This window comes from Cherax quadricarinatus, chromosome 3 (genome assembly GCF_038502225.1).
Source record: "Cherax quadricarinatus isolate ZL_2023a chromosome 3, ASM3850222v1, whole genome shotgun sequence".
Lineage (NCBI taxonomy): Eukaryota > Metazoa > Arthropoda > Malacostraca > Decapoda > Parastacidae > Cherax > Cherax quadricarinatus.
Genome location: NC_091294.1, coordinates 34,048,310 through 34,063,367, shown reverse-complemented (window position 1 = coordinate 34,063,367; position 15,058 = coordinate 34,048,310). Strand labels below are relative to the sequence as shown.

Sequence of the window (15,058 nt, the reverse complement as noted above, 5' to 3'; positions counted from 1 at the left end):
ACAAAATCAGGGCACTCTAAAATAGTCAAGGCACTCTACAAAATCAGGGTACTCTAAAATAGTCAGGCACTCTACAAAATCAGGGCACTCTAAAATAGTCAGGCACTCTACAAAATCAGGGCACTCTAAAATAGTCAAGGCACTCTACAAATTCAGGGAGCTCTAAAAAAAATTCAGGGCACTCTAAAAAGATCAGGGCAGCCTAAAATCAGTGAAATCTAAAAAAATCAATGCACTGAAAAAATCAGGGCACTATAGGAAAAAATCATGGCACTCTAAGAAAAATCTGGTCACTAATGAAAATCCGGATAGGAGAGTTAATGAGAGATGTCTTGATTAAGGAATTTTACTGAGAATGAGAAATAATTTTTGAGAGATTAATTAATTGAGAAAGACTGTAGAGTCTATGGAGTTTGTGGTTATAACTGAAAGCAAGGCGGGGAAATTGATGGTGTATATACCAGAGATAATATATACCAGAGAATACATACTAGAAGAATATATAGTAGAGAGAATATATACCAGAGAGAATATATACCAGAGAATACATACTAGAAGAATATAAAGTAGAGAGAATATATACCAGAGAGAATATATACCAGAGAGATATATACCAGAGAGAATATATACTAGAGAGAATATATACCAGAGAGATATATACCAGAGAGAATATATACCAGAGAATACATACTAGAAGAATATATAGTAGAGAGAATATATAGTAGAGAGAATATATACCAGAGAGATATATACCAGAGAGATATATACCAGAGAGAGATATATACCAGAGAGAATATATACCAGAGAATACATACTAGAAGAATATATAGTAGAGAGAATATATATTAGAGAGAATATATACCAGAGAGAATATATACCAGAGATATATTATGGAATATTTAAGTACCGAACAAATATTTTATAGGTCATCATGCATAGAAGTGTTCTGGGCGAATCCCAAGACGGTCAAATGTAGATAATCTGCAACAAATGTAGATAATCTGCAACAAATGTAGATAATCTGCAACAAATGTAGATAATCTGCAACAAATGCACGTATAAATATTGTTTAAGTTGTCAGTAGTGGGATAGTGAAGTGTTGTTTCATTGTCAGAGTTCTTGTGCCAGACTGAAGGGTAGGGGACAGGAATCAAATGCAGCACTGGAACATCTCTCTCAAGAAAGGGAAGGTGATCATCTGCTATACCAGCCCCACAATATCCTCCTTGATTAAACATAAATTGCCGTTGAAATAACTGATCACTTAGCCGCCGTTCATAAGAAACTAGACGGGCATACCACCGGTCAGTATTTCTGTAGTAACTAGAAAACTGGACATCTTTTGTCCCCAAGAGATCTAACAAAACAAACAAGTCCATTCTTTGTAGAAAAGTGGTGCCATCACTGTTACCCGGAGGATACAGTCTAGCTTCTAGCTTTACGGCTAAATTACGTGCACCATATAGGGAGTCTGTTGCTGTCCGCTGAGGGAAAGCCTCCTCTTCATCGGAGAAAATAAACTAATGGCAGATCAGACTGAGCTTCACTGTGAAGGCTTACTCAGCCCTGTAAAAACTTCAGACAGTATTACCAAGGCTGGCTCCTCCTCAGGAAAATTAATGAACAGAAAAAGGAATAATAACAGACAAACATAAACACTTTATTATATATAAAATATAAAATATAAAACACTTAAATATGAAATATTAATCCTACATTAAAAAAAATGAAAAATGAAAAATATAAATGATAACTGAATTCAACGCTAATATAAAACTTGGGTGTCTGGTGTTGGTGACAATGTGTTGTTGAAATCGTAGCTGTTGCTGATGATGGGGGGGGGGTCGCAGGTGTTGGTTACAACCTACCGGTTCGTTCTTCACAGTACATCCGTGAGTATTCTATCCCGGTGACAGGAAAGCAGGTTCTTTACTGTTGCAATGATGAGGGGTAACCTCCTGCAATTTCATACAGGTGCACAGGTAATTAAATCCAAAAAGGGGAAGTCTCAGGACGTTAGTCCATCTCCATCAGTTCTACTCATTGATTGGCAGGTGACCCTCTCTGTCATCCAAGCTGGAAAGATAGACAGGTTACCCACTGCTTAAGAAATCAGTCTCCATGATAAGTACAATACCTAAAAGATGTGATGATTATTACAACAGTCAACTTAGAGCAAGACTGAAAGGACTAAGTTTATTATTGGTCAAAAGTGAAGCTTTTAACCAATAAATCTACTAGAATACAAGGCAGGCATGTACTTACAGTAGTGCTGGGAGCTGTGAGTCTAGTGATTACTGTTTGGACCGGAGCCCCACACGTCACCTTTCGGGGGGAGGGGGGGGAAGAAGGAGGGAAAGGGATAGCGGGAGCTAGACTGACCCTACCTTAACAAGAAGCCGGCAGTCAAACTATCACTTTCGGGGTGGGGGGAAAAAAGGCGGGAATAGCGGGAACTTGACTTACCCTACCTTAACAAGTAGCCGGCAATGAAACTATCACTTTCGGGGAGGGGGAAAAAGGCGGGAATAGCAGGAGCTTGACTTACCCTATCTTAACAAGTAGCCGGCAATGAAACTATTGTTACTATATACTCCCTCGCTACTCCTATCTACTGAACTTTTCCCTCACACTCCCCCATACCAAGACTTATAGTCAAGGAGTATAAGAAGAATAGGCGAGGAAAAAGTTCTAACATGTGGAAGTCACATAAGGCAACAAATCTACTGACTGTCACGACTTAACCAGTCAGAGAAATAATTGGATGAACCAATGATATACACAATATGGAACTTAAAAGCCTGGAGTGCCAATGTCCACCTCAAGAGGCGACTGTTGGTTCCCTTAAAAGTTTCTAGGTATATCAAAGGTTTGTGGTCCGTTTCTAAACTGAATTCTTTTCCCAGCAAATAAAATTTAAGTTTGGAGATACCCCACACAAGGGCCAAACATTCCTTTTCTATGGTGGAGTATCTCGTTTCTGCGGGAAGGAGTTTCCGGCTTAGGAAGCATACAGGGAAGGGAGTACCATCATGGTATTGTAGTAACACTGCACCTAAGCCAGTATTGGAGGCATCAGTTCTTAAACAAAATGTTTTATTAATATCTGGAATCTTAAGTATAGGGTCTTTCGAAAAGATACTTTTAATCTCATTAAACTTTCCCCGAGCTATGTCGGAAAGTTCAAGAGGTTCCTTCACAGACTTTTTAAGGAAGTCGGATAAGATGCCTGTAAGATCAGTAAGGTTCGGGATAAACCGTGCATAAAAATTTACAGAACCAAGAAAGCTACGCATGAGCTTCTTGGTTTTGGGGAATTTAAATTCTAATAAAGCTTTGATCTTACTGGGGAGAGGCTGCAGAGAGTTATTAGAAAGTATCAGTCCAAGATATCTAATCTTGTTATACCCAAGGAAGCATTTCTTCGGCTTGGCAGTGAGGCCATGTGAGCGTAACCTACGCAAAACTGATGTTAATGTTTGGATATGTTCGCCCCACGTGGATGTCATTACGCAAATGTTATCAAAATAAACTGAAACATTTGGCATATTACCCAAGACCTTTCTCATCAGTCTCACGTAGGTAGCACAGGCAGTTACCAAACCGAAGGGCATAGTTCTATATTGCATCAGTCCTTGGTGTGTAGGAAAAGAGGTGTACTGCTTAGAAGAAGGATCTAACATTACTTGATGATATGCCTGCGCAATATCAATCTCTGAATAGAAGGAAGAGTCATAAAATTTGTGTAGATCGCTATCTATTAAGGGCATAGGCTCAGCATCCCACCGAGTTATAGCATTAACGCCTCTGAAGTCAATAGCAAGTCTATATGAATTATCCTCCTTCTTAACCATGACTACTGGTGAACAATATGAAGATACTGAAGGTTCAATGATCTTTAGTTTTAATAATTTGTCTACCTCTCGGTCAAATGCATCCCTAAGGTGAACTGGAACTGGGTATAATTTTCGTTTGATAGGACTGTCTGTCACTTAGTCAATCTTGTGGACTACCGTGGAGGTAACACCTGGAATATCAGTAAAGACGTCTGAAAAGTTACTCACACATTGAAGTAGTTCATGTCTCTTATGGTCATCCAAAGATTCATTAATATTAATGTTGGTTGCGTCCGAGTGGTCAAGAGTCACCATGTCATGTAGTTCTACATCATAGTCTAAGTTAGAGGTGTCAATTACACACACCTTACATTCTTCAGTTGTCTTATCAAGTTCGTGTGGAAAAACTAAGTCAAAGTTATTAAGGCAGTTGACCGAATTTCTTCGGTAATATTTCTTAAGGATGTTGATATGATAAAGCTTAGGTTTCCCCTTGACTTCTATGAGGTAGTCAACTTTCCCACAAATTTTTAATACTTTATATGGACCTTTCCATGCTACTAATAATTTATTTGACTTGATCGACAAAAGTACAAGAACTTCATCCCCTACTTTAAAACTTCTCCTCTGACTTTTGAAATCAAAATAGGTTTTGTACTGGTCCATTGACAAGCTTAGGTTTTTCGAAACTATGTCAGAGGTCTCCTCAGGTTTGGATCTAAGGTCAAGGAGAAACTGGTAAGAAGACTGAACCTCAGCATTTACCTCCTCATTAGTCCATAAGTCATGAAGGATGGACAATGGGCCTCTGGCCTGTCTACCATAGAGAAGTTCAAAAGGTGAAAACCCCAAAGAGTCACTGGGAACTTCCCTCATGGCAAACAAAGCACAGGGTAGGTAACGATGCCACTCCTTAGGTTTAAGGGAGCAAAGTTTCCTTAAAATGGACTTGAGAATCGAATGCTGGCGCTCAATCCTCCCATTACAGCTGGGATGATAGGGTGTGGTGAAGAGAGGCTTCACTCCCAGAAGTTGGTATAGATGTTGCATTAAGTCGGATGTGAATTGTGTCCCACGGTCAGACAAAATTTCTCTAGGGATGCCCACTCTGGAGAAGATGGACAAAAGGGCTTCAGCCACCTCTGTAGTAGTTATGGTTTTTAAGGGAACGGCTTCAGGGAAGCTCGAAGCATAATCAACTAATGTTAATATATATCTATGTCCCCCAGATGAAAGTGGAGATAAAGGACCAACGATGTCAATAGCTACTCTTTCAAAAGGTACCGTAAAGACTGGCATTTTGACCATAGGTACTCGCCTGGTACCTCGGGAGGATGACAGTTGGCAAACTTTACACGATCTACAATAGGTAGTGACATCTGAGGACATTTTTGGCCAAAAATAGGTTTCCCTAATTTTCTTTAAGGTTTTACGATGCGAGAAATGTCCGGCCACTGGCAGGTCATGAGCCATTTTAAGAACAGTCTCTCTGCATTGACTTGGAACAACTAAGATGGAATAGTCTATCTCATCTGAATTTAATTTGAATACTGACTTGTACAAGATACCTTTTATATATTCAAATTTATATGAAAAGTTTTTCCTTTGGATAACTTGATTTTGTTTAGCGGCATTATGGCAATTCTGAAGAGAAGGGCAATTACGTTGTAAATTGACAAAGGAGTCCTTCGATATATCTAAAGGCTTAAAGTCAGGGAAAATCAAAGGATGGACAGTAGGTGAAGCCTGGGCTTTGGTCTGAGCCCTAGTCAAGACATTTATGGTATCGGAGGTGATATCTTCACTTTCATCTAACAAGTGAACCGGTGATCCTACTACCTCGCTTTCGAGAGTATCATCACTGGTTTTTAATCCCACATGAATCTCACGAGACATTATCTCATCTGAACTTTCGAGGGGCTTCTCTGACTCTACAGGAAGAGGATCTGAAACACCTATGTCCATCTTTGGTGATGAAAGGTCAACCTCGGAAGGAAGAATGGCACCTTTTACATTACCTATTAGTACGGAGCAAGAAGTGATGGGAGCTAGTACGGCTTCAGACCAACCTGTGAACCATTTAGACCTAATGTAACAACGGATGGTAGGAAAAGTGTCCGTACGGCCTAAGTAGTCTGAAAGTATAGCAGAGGAATGAGTTTCTTTAAGGTTAGAGAACAGCTTATCAGAAATGACTATACATGTGCATCCAGTGTCTCGTAAAATGGTAGATACATTAAGTCCATTAACTGTTCCTGAACAGAAGGGTGCTTGGTCATTACAGTCTTTAAAACATCTTCCAACTTTTTGGACCTTCTTAGAAGGACAATCTGGACGTTTATGTCCCTTAACACCACACAAATGACAAACAGGAATAAAAGAAGTCATTTTACTTTCCACTAGAGGCTTTGATTTCTTAAGGTCTGATGAACCCTTGCCCTTAGGGTTCGATCCCTTTAGGTCTTTATAGGAATTGTGAGCCTCAGCATACAGGTCAGCAGCCTCAGCAACTTCCTCAGCTTTAATCAGGTTACGTTCTCTGATGAATGTTCGTATCTGGTGAGGAAGAACTGTGAGGAACTGGTCAGCAACCATGAAGTCTCTAAGAGATTCATAACTGTGATCAATTCCTGAACTCTCTATCCAAAAGTCGAACAAACGAAAGAGTGTTACCTGTAACTGCTGAAAGTTCTGGCCAGGCTGTAAGGTGGCATACCTGAAATCTTTTCTGTAAGAATTAGTGGTTTTTTGATATGCTTTAAGGATTGCCTTCTTCAGTAGGTTATAATTACATATGATATCCTGAGACAAAGTTGCATAGATATTCAAGGCTGTACCAGAAAATAACATTCCTAACCTGGTAGCCCAGGTGTCAGCAGGCCATTCACAGAGGGTAGCGGTATTTTCAAACCTGATAATGTATGAAGTTATGTCTTCCCCCTCTGTGAAGGGAGGTAAATTAGGTGTTGGAATATGTGCACTAACTGCATGATGTTCAATTACTCCTTCCTCTAATTGTTGTTGTGTAAGAGTTAACTTTTTATTCTCTAATTCAAGGCGAGCTTTTTCGAGCTCGCGATCCTTTTCTCTCTCTATTAACTCAAGTTCTCTAGCTTTTTCCTCACGTTCTCTAGCTTTTTCCTCAACTTCTCTATCCATTGCTCTTTCCTCAAGTTCTCTTATTTTAGCCTGTTCCTCACGTACTCTAGCTCTTCTCTCTCTCTTTCTAACTGTCTTTCTTGGATTTCTCTCTCAATTCTCTCTCTCTCTCCTTTTTCTCCTGTCTTTCAAGGTTCCCTTTCTCCTTTTTCTCTTCTCTTTCAAGGTTCTCTTTCTCCTTTTTCTCTTCTCTTTCTAACTGTCTCTCTTCTCTCTCAATTCTCTCTCTTTCAAGTCTTTCCTGGATCTTAGCACTAATGAAAGATTCTAAATTTTTTCCTGTTATTCCTAACTTACTTCCAGCATTCATCCAAAACTGGTATTCCTCCATATTTGCAAGAATAACTTAAACTATCAGGGGAAATGAAACGGGTATTAAAGAAAACGGAGGGTTCAATTCCTGCTCCGCTCAAACTGTAAATAAACCATAGGGCTCGATCCCTGCTTCAATTAAACAATATGTATTAATTAAAACGAAGGGTTCTGTGCCGGCTCCGAGCAAACAGTAAGTAGAATGGGGTCACTTGACCATCCAATCTTCTCACCAACAAGTCAAGAGTGTCCTATGACAGTTCCCTTGATATAATAAAGAGCTCAATGAAGCAAATTGTCACTGGAAAATCTCGGGTCCCTAGAGTCTAATCCTCCAAAGTGTTTCAAGCTCACACAAAAATAGATGGCAGAATTAAATATTATATCCTGCCTGACTTGACTTACAATAAATTGAGACTATAACAATCACCAAATCTTCTAAATACCTGTACTGCAGTCCTACCATAGAGAATGATTACTCATGGCTGGTGGTAACCGTCTGTGGTATGCGGCGTTGAAGTTCCAATGGTAGATTCGAGATGGAATTGAATCTTGATTCAGTAGAGTCGAATCCTGGCAAGGTCGCCACTTGTGAAGGCTTACTCAGCCCTGTAACAACTTCAGACAGTATTACCAAGGCTGGCTCCTCCTCAGGAAAATTAATGAACAGAAAAAGAAATAATAACAGACAAACATAAACACTTTATTTTATATTTTATATATAATAAAGTGTTTATGTTTGTCTGTTATTATTTCTTTTTCTGTTCATTAATTTTCCTGAGGAGGAGCCAGCCTTGGTAATACTGTCTGAAGTTGTTACAGGGCTGAGTAAGCCTTCACATTCACTGTTTTTATTAAGGCTGACTTGCATCACTTTAGCAAGGTTCAGCATCATCGCGCAGGGAACAGCAGAACCAATGAAAGTGCCCTCACGGTCAAATTTAGAATCATAGTGGCAAGCCAAAAATTAAATGTCGAGGTGCATTTGGGTTTAAAGTAGCTATGACATTTGTGGAAGCTTTTCGACCCAGTGGAGTATTATCGGCAAACGAACTTTCTTCAACTGTCCATCCAAGATTACGCATAGTAGTTACAAGATGCAATTTGTCTGCCTAAAATATGAAGAAACTACTGGCCAGAATTTCAACATACAAAGACATTACTTATCTGGGGGATGGTGTAATTCTTATCCCTTTTCCCATCTGATTTCGGAGTCCTACCCATTCGTTGGTTTCTATTCTGTAGGACTATAACTCCGACAATTTCTGCTCCTATTTGAGAGGTTTCAACCACATATAACCTCTAGAGCTACGAGATATTCTTCCCGTTTCACTCTCGTCTTGCCCAGTTCAAAAACATGGCGTCTCTTCCCAAGCGACGATAACCCTGTCGCTAGTTCGTTTTTTATTTTCAAATTAATTTTTATTAACTACAATGTATTTTGTATGTAATTTACATGCAAAAATACACTACCTTTTCGGAAAATATACAATATTTTCACAAATATATACCAGAGAGAATATATAGCAGAGAGAATATATAGCAGAGAGAATATATACCAGAGAGAATATATACCAGAGAGAATATATACCAGAGAGAATATATAGCAGAGAGAATATATAGCAGAGAGAATATATAGCAGAGAGAATATATAGCAGAGAGAATATATAGCAGAGAGAATATATAGCAGAGAGAATATATACCAGAGAGAATATATAGCAGAGAGAATATATAGCAGAGAGAATATATACCAGAGAGAATATATACCAGAGAGAATATATAGCAGAGAGAATATATACCAGAGAGAATATATACCAGAGAGAATATATAGCAGAGAGAATATATACCAGAGAGAATATATAGCAGAGAGAATATATAGCAGAGAGAATATATACCAGAGAGAATATATAGCAGAGAGAATATATAGCAGAGGGAATATATACCAGAGAGAATATATAGCAGAGAGAATATATAGCAGAGAGAATATATACCAGAGAGAATATATAGCAGAGAGAATATATACCAGAGAGAATATATACCAGAGAGAATATATAGCAGAGAGAATATATACCAGAGAGAATATATACCAGAGAGAATATATAGCAGAGAGAATATATACCAGAGAGAATATATACCAGAGAGAATATATACCAGAGAGAATATATACCAGAGAGGATATATACCTGAGAGAATATATACCAGAGAGATATATACCAGAGAGGATATATACCAGAGAATACATAGTAGAAGAATATATAGCAGAGAGAATATATACCAGAGAATACATACTAGAAGAATATATAGCAGAGAGAATATATACCAGAGAGGATATATACCTGAGAGAATATATACCAGAGAGAATATATACCAGAGAGAATATATACCAGAGAGAATATATACCAGAGAGAATATATACCTGAGAGAATATATACCAGAGAGATATATACCAGAGAGGATATATACCAGAGAATACATACTAGAAGAATATATAGCAGAGAGAATATATACCAGAGAATACATACTAGAAGAATATATAGCAGAGAGAATATATACCAGAGAATACATACTAGAAGAATATATAGCAGAGAGAATATATACCAGAGAGGATATATACCTGAGAGAATATATACCAGAGAGAATATATACCAGAGAGAATATATACCAGAGAGAATATATACCAGAGAGAATATATACCTGAGAGAATATATACCAGAGAGATATATACCAGAGAGGATATATACCAGAGAATACATACTAGAAGAATATATAGCAGAGAGAATATATACCAGAGAATACATACTAGAAGAATATGTAGCAGAGAGAATATATACCAGAGAGAATATATACCAGAGAGAATATATACCTGAGAGAATATATACCAGAGAGATATATACCAGAGAGGATATATACCAGAGAATACATACTAGAAGAATATATAGCAGAGAGAATATATACCAGAGAATACATACTAGAAGAATATATATCAGAGAGAATATATACCAGAGAGAATATATACCAGAGAGAATATATAGCAGAGAGAATATATAGCAGAGAGAATATATACCAGAGAGAATATATACCACAGATATATACCAGAGGGGATATATACCAGAGAATACATACTAGAAGAATATATAGCAGAGAGAATATATACCAGAGAATACATACTAGAAGAATATATATCAGAGAGAATATATACCAGAGAATACATACTAGAAGAATATATATCAGAGAGAATATATACCAGAGAATACATACTAGAAGAATATATAGCAGAGAGAATATATACCAGAGAATACATACTAGAGGAATATGTAGCAGAGAGAATATATACCAGAGAATACATACTAGAGGAATATATAGCAGAGAGAATATATACCAGAGAATATATACCAGAGAATATATACCAGAGAATATATACCAGATATATATATACCAGAGAGGATATATACCAGAGAATACATACTAGAAGAATATATAGCAGAGAGAATATATACCAGAGAATACATACTAGAAGAATATATATCAGAGAGAATATATACCAAAGAATATATACTAGAAGAATATATATCAGAGAGAATATATACCAGAGAATACATACTAAAAGAATATATAGCAGAGAGAATATATACCAGAGAATACATACTTGAAGAATATGTAGCAGAGAGAATATATACCAGAGAATATATACTAGAGGAATATATAGCATAGAGAATAAATACCAGAGAATACATACTTGAAGAATATATAGCAGAGAGAATATATAACAGAGAATACATACTAGAGGAATATATAGCAGAGAGAATATATGCCAGAGAATACATACTAGAAGAATATATACTAAAGGGAATATATACCAGAGAGAATATATACCAGAGATATATACCAGAGAGAATATGTACCAGAGAGAATACATACTAGAAAAATATATACCAGAGAGACTACATACTAGAAGAATATATACCAGAGAGAATATATACCAGAGAGAATATATACCAGAGAGAATGCATACTTGAAAAATGTATATCAGAGAGAATATATACCAGAGAGAATATATACCAGAGAGAGAATATATACCAGAGAGAGAATATATACCAGAGAGAATATATACCAGAGAGTTATATACCAGAGAGAATATATACCAGAGAGAATATATACCAGAGAGGATATATACCAGAGAGAATACATACTAGAAGAATATATACCAGAGAGAATATATACCAAAGAATACATACTAGAAGAATATATATCAGACAGAATATATACCAGAGAATACATACTAAAAGAATATATAGCAGAGAGAATATATACCAGAGAATACATACTAGAGGAATATGTAGCAGAGAGAATATATACCAGAGAATACATACTAGAGGAATATATAGCAGAGAGAATATATACCAGAGAATATATACCAGATATATATATACCATAGAGGATATATACCAGAGAATACATACTAGAAGAACATATAGCAGAGAGAATATATACCAGAGAATACATACTAGAAGAATATATATTAGAGAGAATATATACCAAAGAATACATACTAGAAGAATATATATCAGAGAGAATATATACCAGATAATACATACTAAAAGAATATATATCAGAGAGAATATATACCAGAGAATTCATACTAAAAGAATATATAGCAGAGAGAATATATACCAGAGAATACATACTTGAAGAATATGTAGCAGAGAGAATATATACCAGAGAATATATACTAGAGGAATATATAGCAGAGAGAATGTATACCAGAGAACACATACTAGAAGAATATATACTAAAGAGAATATATACCAGAGAGAATATATACCAGAGATATATACCAGAGAGAATATATACCAGAGAGAATACATACTAGAAAAATATATACCAGAGAGACTACATACTTGAAGAATATATACCACAGAGAATATATACCAAAGAGAATATATACCAGAGAGAATACATACTTGAAAAATGTATATCAGAGAGAATATATACCAGAGAGAATATATACCAGAGAGAGAATATATACCAGAGAGAGAATATATACCAGAGAGAATATATACCAGAGAGTTATATACCAGAGAGAATATATACCAGAGAGAATATATACCAGAGAGGATATATACCAGAGAGAATACATACTAGAAGAATATATACCAGAGAGAATATATACCAGAGAGAATACATACTTGAAGAATTTGTACCAGAGAGAATATATACCAGAGAGAATGTATACCAGAGAGAATACACACTAGAGAGAATATATACCAGAGAGATATATATCAGAGAAAACACACACTAGGAGGAATATATACCAGAGATAATATATTATCTGGAGAAAGGAAGAATAAGATAGAGGTAAACCAGGAAGGAAGTACATCTTGGTGTCCACTATTATTCTTCACATCAAGATAGAGTCAAACTGTCTGTTTTCTCATCAATGTTTTTGAGAGCTTTACGTATTTGTAGTCCTGAGTTCATAGATGAAGAAATATCCAAAATTTATGAAACAGCCAGTGATCTGAAATACCCAAGAAATGTAATTGATAAATCATTTAAAATTGCTAGAAATACTTTTTACAACCAAAAAAGGGACAACCAACCTTATTCAACTAAAAATATGTTGGTTCTCCCTTACCATGAAAACTTGGTTGATATGCCTTCTCTTCTTAAGACTTTTAATATTAAAGTTGTATTTAAAAATCTTGATACAGTAAAAAACTTTTGATAAAGTTTATTACGGTCAAACTGGTAAAAATCTCGAACTTAGATTAAAACAACATAAATATAGCATTAGAACTGGACAAGATTCCAATGCTCTATTTATTCACGTGAGAGATTTTAACCATCCAATTGATTTTCAAAAAGTTGAGAAAGTTGTATCAAGCAAGTCCATGGTTGACAGAAATATAATTGAATCTTGTTTCATAAAAATCAGTTTTGAAAGTAATATGAATATTTCCTTAGGTTTGTATAAATTAGATTCTTTTATAATTAATAAAATTTGGTTAGAGTTTAATAATACATTGGACAAATAATAAACCTTATTTCTTGGGTAGAATAATTTATTAGTGGGTTGTCGTGAGGACCTGTCTAGTTGGACCAGCGGACCTACTGCAGTGTTCCTCTTTTCTTATGAGTCCGGTATTGTCGCGCGTCAGGTGTTTCTTTGTTGTGGGGGTTGACTGTGAGGTGTGGTCTAAGCCCTTTAATTGCCTTCCTTTGATGTATTACTTTCATAGTTCCTTGACAATGTGAGTAGTCACGAAAGTTCTTGGAATTTCACTACTCTTTCTCGGTGGTTGTTTTGCATATATATATATATATATATATATATATATATATATATATATATATATATATATATATATATATATATATATATATATATATATATATATATACATGCAATAAGATCACAGTAAACAGGTGATTTCAAAACATGCAAGACAACCACTGTGGAAGAATAGAGAAATTCCAAGCGCTTATATATAAATATATATATATATATATATATATATATATATATATATATATATATATATATATATATATATATATATATATATATATATATATATATATATATAGCGCTTGGAATTTCTCTATTCTTCCACAGTGGTTGTCTTGCATATTTTGAAATCACCTGTTTACTGTGATCTTATTGCATGTATCTATATATATATATATATATATATATATATATATATATATATATATATATATATATATATATATATATATATATATATATATATATATATTATATATATATTATTTCTCCCACAGCGTCATCAGTTAAGCTCATCCGCAAATACATTTTGGATCATACAAAAATGTAAATCAATCCCGAGCAGCAATTCGACAGAGCCCCCAACGTGCTATCACCCGGTTCATATAGAAGGGTTAGTTGCAACTTATCACACACTCCTATGGCATTACCGCACCGTCAGATTAGTTATCGCATAGTTGACGGACAGTATCGCGCGATGGTGCCAAGAGTGTCTTTCGATGGAATACTGTTTGCCTCTCACACTTGACAGACACTAACGTGAGGTCAGTTGTACACATCCCCTCAAGAGGTAGTTTAGACTTGAAATGCGCTAGTTTAGGTAAGAAATGCGCTATTGTAATCAACAAATGTGCTAGCTTAATAAAAAAATAAGCTAGTCTAGCTAAGAAATGCTTAAATTTTCCCAACAATTAAGCAAGAATATAACAGAGGCTAAAGCCCACAGGAACGCTGCCTCTCTCTCGCTCTCTCTCTCTCTCTCTCTCTCTCTCTCTCTCCCTGGAGTCGACCGAGGATATATTAAGTGTATGTTAGCGACACTAATTATAGCAGACGGCGCAGAGTACGATACAGATGAAAGAATTAATTGAAGCTTATTTCAGAGGTAAGAGGCCATGATTTTCCTCAGTTAACGTCATAAATAGTTTGCATAAATGTTGGGTAAGTAACAAGGTACATCACTGTGTATTGCACCGAGAGCTGGTTGTAGGGTAGGTTACAGATGGTATTATGACGGCAGTTTAAAACAAGACACACAGGCAGTGTTTCAATAATGTTGTTTGAGGAAAAGTTTCTCCACGAATGAACAATGACCGAAGAAACATTCGTGACGAAACGTTTCCTCCATAAAGTAATTTTACACTGCACAAGTGTTTAATTTCACTGGCTGAAGGCTGTATTGTTGACTGGAGAATGTTACAGAGACTTGTGGCGGAAAATAAGCTCCAAAGAGAACTCTTCC

The 15,058-nt window shown here is 35.9% G+C and overlaps 1 pseudogene; it reads right to left on the bottom strand.

Moving 5' to 3' along the window:
• Positions 1 to 929: 929 nt before the first annotated feature.
• The window catches only part of LOC128684064 (glutaminyl-peptide cyclotransferase-like), a 71,507-nt pseudogene continuing 57,378 nt past the window's right edge, over positions 930 to 15,058 (bottom strand).